General features: G+C 39.8%; 1 pseudogene; it reads left to right on the plus strand.

The window, feature by feature from the left end:
• Positions 1-339: 339 nt before the first annotated feature.
• LOC121972806 lies at positions 340-3,237 on the plus strand (annotated as a pseudogene).
• Positions 3,238-5,366: the final 2,129 nt, after the last annotated feature.

The following is a 5,366-nucleotide window of genomic DNA, read 5'->3' on the forward strand; positions in this document are numbered from 1 at the left end:
ATGAAGGGAGCTTTTCCTTCGGCAAAGAGAGCATCAAGCTGCTCTCTCTTCTATATAAGGTGAAAATGAATAAAATACACCATCAATTGCCTTTTATTCAAGAAAGCAAATCTCTTCCTTCCTAATCAACCATTCTAATTAAACTCTTAATAATTATTTAATTTGTTAATTATATCATAAATAAATAAAATATTTTTTTTTAATATATATATATATATATATAATTTTTTTTCCAGAAAATAAAGTTTTAAGGCGGCAACCTCCACAGTGCTCACCATCCTCTCTTGTATATAAAGGAGGTCTTTCCATGGCCAAACAGAGCATCAAGCTTCTCTCTTCTCTTCTCATTCTGCTCATGGCTTCCCCCGTCCCCATTGCCCTCTTCCTCCTCTTTTCCTCCGCCTTCGCTGTCGTCTCCTCCGTTCCTTGTCAGGACGTCCTGACCCTCTCCAAGCAAGGCGGGGCCGTCCCCATCCGCAGCGACGAGGAGGTGAGAATGCTCTACCTGGAGTGGAGGGCTAAGAATCACCCCGCCGAAAAGTACCTAGATCTGAACGAATACCGGCTCGAGGTCTTCAAGGAGAACCTTCAGTTCGTGGACCAGCACAATGCAGCGGCCGACCGCGGGGAGCACACCTTTCGCCTCGGGATGAACCGGTTCGCTGACCTCACCAACGAGGAGTACAGGGCTAGGTTCCTCGGGAACTTCTCCCAGATGAGATCCACCTCCAGAAAGATCAGCAGCAGGTACCTGCTGAGAGAAGGGGACAATCTGCTCGATTCTATAGATTGGAGGAAGAACGGCGCCGTCGTCCAAGTAAAGAATCAGGCTCAGTGTGGTCAGTGATAGTTCCACCTCTTCTTTAGCCCCCATTTTGTGCATGCGAATTTTGTTAGATTTATAAATTTATCTACTGCTAGTTCGAAATCTAAAAATCAGCTAACCTAATGAAGATTTTTCACTTGCTTCAAGTAGTGTTAATTAAAAATAAGTAAATGATAGGATTGAAAACAACGAGCCAAACCAGATTAGTGTTCAAGCTTGTTTGAGCAGAGTTGTTCCAGCTTGTTTATCTATTTGACTTTTTTTATATTAAATGAAGATAAACAAACTCTTACCAAACTTGCTCACAAGCGCTTGATGAGATGTAAAGTACTTTGTTTCAATGATCTCAACAACAAGTATGCTAATTATACCCTCGATGGTATTTGTAGGAAGTTGTTGGGCGTTCTCTGCCGTTGCTGCCATCGAAGGTATCAACCAAATCGTCACCGGTAATCTGATTTCACTGTCAGAACAAGAATTAGTGGACTGTGATGCCGGCAACCGTGCCTGCAATGGTGGACTCATGGACGTTGCATTCAGGTTCATCATCAACAATGGTGGCATCAACAGCGAGGAGAACTACCCATACATAGGCCAAAAGGGGACTTGCAATACCAACAAGGTAATCTATTGATTAACCATTTGCAACCAGAGATACTTTATGTTTAGATTGTCCATGGCTTTATAAATTTTGTTTGGCGCTTGCCTTTCTCATGCATGCAGTGAAATGTCCATGTTGCGTCAATCGATTCGTATGAAAATGTTCCTCGCAACAACGAGAAGTCTCTCCAAAAAGCCGTGGCAAACCAACCAGTTAGTGTTGCTATCGAGTCTGCTGGAAGAGCTTTCCAACTTTATCGTTCGGTAAGATTCATCCGGATGATTAACTTTTGGTAATTGCATCGGTCTGAATCATCCAATCTAGTGTTTTCCTCACAAAAGCTTGTTTGTGTATCTCATCATCCTTAACGAGTATTTCCACATATTCGTTCATTTTGTAAATCTTTAGGTAGCCCAATTGAATTGGTTTAATAGAGCACATCTCTTACAAACCACTTTAATTTGATGTTTTATATCATTGCTAAAGGCAATAGTTCTACTAAGCTGTGAAGTGTTTCCCCTCCTTAATTTTAGTTTGTTGTATTATAAGTGCTCCATACATTTAATTTCTCTGTCTGTCTTCACAATTAATATAATTTTTGTAGGGAATATTCACCGGAACTTGTGGAACTGCATTAGATCATGGTGTGACCATAGTAGGTTATGGTATTGAAAATAGCAAGGACTACTGGATCGTAAAAAACTCATGGGGTAAAAATTGGGGAGAATCTGGCTATATACGAATGGAACGGAACATTGCAGACTCTGCTGGCAAATGTGGTATTGCAAAGTATGTTACTTACCCAGTAAAATTAGAAAGGACCAATTTGTGCAACTCTACTTTTATAATATAAACTGTGACTCGCTATAATATGTATTATCAAATAAGATCTTGTATGTCTATTCCGTGAGCTCTGAGATCATGTACTAGTTAGATCTTGGATATATTTGATTAAATGATAATAATATTACATCCGTTGTGATGTAAAATTGTGTGAATTGAATGTGGTTAGTCAAGTACCAACTTTGCATTATATGGCAGCCATTGTTCCTCACCATACACTGTACTTTTGTTCCTTTGATGATTTATTCGACACATCATAATGTAAGGTAAGCTATTCATAAGCTCCTTGTAATGTAAAAGGAAAAATAAAAAACCCACCCTTTTGGTATGCAATATTAAAAGTCCATTCTAACTTAATCTAAACTAGTACAAATCACTTTAATTATAATATCAACTTAGCTTGGTAGAAAAATTCCATAAGATGGTCTCAAAAAATTGAGAAAGAGGGGCAAACAAATTGTGGAATTGGCATTAATCTTTTGAGTACCTACATACACGCTCCTGGTGGGCTTTGGGTCCATGAAGTTGACTACCAAAAGACATAACCAAGCATGAAACAAAGAAAATATTTTACAGCAATTCGGGGCATACTTAAAATTTACAACGCCCAAAAGATACACCTAAGTTTTATCTTTTCCAAAAGACACACCTCATTTCCATTTTACCCCTCTAGCCAAAACTGACTCATTACCTTATGTGTCTATGCCTCTTCTTCTCCCATGCCCTCCCTTATCAAGCCTCTTATCGATTGCAAAAACTACAACACTTGCTCTGGCAACACCACATGTTGCTGCATCTACGTGCCTGCCCTCATCGAGCCTCTTCCGTGCCTTCCCTCATTTAATTAGCTATTGCTTGTCTCAAGCCTTATGCTATTAGTTGATTGAAATGGCTATGTGTTTAGATCACTGATCCTATTTTGAAACACATCGATGGAAGAGCCACAGGAAGTGGTGTTGACGACTAAGTCACCGTGCACCGAGGGAAGGTGGGATTGCTAGAGAAGCCTGCGAAGCTGAAGGAGAGTCACCGGGCGTTACTTCAATCACTACTAGTTGCTTAAGGAGCCTGCTAACAATAAAAGAGTGAGGAAGAGGTTAGAATGGAAGTCGAGAAGTACCCCAACTCATATTGTCACGCTCCACAGAAATAATTATTTTTCAAAAATAATTATTGACATAAAGTGGGGTTTTCGAAATAAATTTGATGATAAAGGAGTGGTTGTGAGAAACAAAGTAAGATTGGTTGCTAGATACTTTAATCATGTAGAAGAATTATATTATGATGAAACATATGCACTCATAGCTCGATTGGAATCCGTTAAGATAATATTAGCATTCACTGCTCACAACGGATTTAAATTGTATTAAATGGATATAAAATCAGTAATTTTAAATAGTTTTATTAAGGAAGAAGTCTATATTGAACAACTATCAGTATTTGAAAATTTAGATTTTTCAAACCACGTGTATAAGTTTAAAAAGGCCTTGTATAGGTTAAAACAAGCATCTCATGCTTAGTATGAACGATTGTCAATATTCTTAGTATCTAAAGACTTTCATAGAGGATAAATTGATTCTATATTATTTCTGAAAATAGTAGAGATGATATTTTTGTGGCCCAAGTATATGTGGATGACGTTATTTGTGGTTCCACAAACAAAGACTATCTAAATGAGTTCATAAAACGCATGGAAAGTGAGTTTGAAATGAGTTTAGTTAATGAGTCGACATTTTTCTTAAGTCTACAAATTAAGTAAGCTAAAGAAGGAATATACATTCATCAATCTAAATATGTAAAAAAAAACTTTGGAATGTAAAATGTCAAAGAAATATCGACTCCTATGACCAATAACACAAAATTAGATAATAATCTTGAAGGCAAAGAAGTTGATCCAAAATTGTATCATAGTGCTATAAGTAGTCTTCTTTATTTTGTCGGTGCAATCTTCCTTGGATCAAGGTTAACCAAGTTGATTATGCATGAGTTGGCTCGAGCTTTAGTTTCAATATTTGGACAATATGTATGAATGAGAAGTTAAGCAAGTTAAGGTTGACTGGAGACTTGACTGACAAAGTCCTAATTGAAAGTTAGGCAAATGAGAAGTCCAAATTGGAAGTTAGGCGAATAGAAGTCCTAGTGAGACTAGGCAAACTTAGATGGAAACTAGGTTAAGTCCAAGGTGGGTTAGTTAGGAGCTAAACACTTAACACAAGGGAAGTCCTAGTAGGACTAGGCAAACCTAGTTGAGAACTAGGTTAAGTTCAAAGTGGGTTAGCTGGGAGTTAAACACTTGGCACAAGTGAATTCCTAGTGGGACTAGGCAAACCTATTTCCCAACTAGGTTAAGTCCAAGGTGGATTAACTGGTAGCTAAATGTTGGTGCGGTTAGCACTAACGATCTAACTCAGGTTTTGATGAATGACAAATCAGGTTAAGTTAGGTTTATCGTTATCTAACACTCTGACCGAGTGTGCAGGCGAAGTCCAGACAGGTCGACGGGCTGACCAGATGTCTGGCACGAAGTCCAAATGAGTCGACGGGCTGACCGAACATTTGGCACGAAGTCCAAGCGGGTCGACAGGCCGACCGAACGCTTGGCACGAAGTCCAGTTAGGTCAACGGCCTGACCAGATAGCTGGCGAGAAGTCCAGACGGGTCGAAGGGCTGACCAGACATCTAGCAGGTGAGTAAAGGTAAGTTACTGGAAGGGAGTGACTACGAGGGCGTGTTCCCGGGAAGGGAACATTAAGCGTCAATCTGGCTTAAATCCATTTTGGATATCTAAGTCGAGATCGTGACTAGATTCCGGTCTCGGAAAGATGGAATCTAAGTCATACTCGTGATATTGAATTTATAAAACTGTGCTAACACTTTGTTTTGCAGGAAACATATTATATACTTGCCTCGGACTAACCTTGTCTTGCAGGAGAAGGAATCTTTGGAGAAAGGTGGTCCTGACGCCCGGAACAGGTTCGGGCGCTCGGGAGGCAATTTTATCCTGAACGCGTCGTCGCCATGTGGAGCTCGCTGGTTGGATCTGCCACGTTTCACCAGGGCGCCTGGAAGGGATCCAGGGCGCCCCGAGCCTCATAT

Source organism: Zingiber officinale, chromosome 4A (assembly GCF_018446385.1).
Source record: "Zingiber officinale cultivar Zhangliang chromosome 4A, Zo_v1.1, whole genome shotgun sequence".
NCBI classification, from domain to species: domain Eukaryota; kingdom Viridiplantae; phylum Streptophyta; class Magnoliopsida; order Zingiberales; family Zingiberaceae; genus Zingiber; species Zingiber officinale.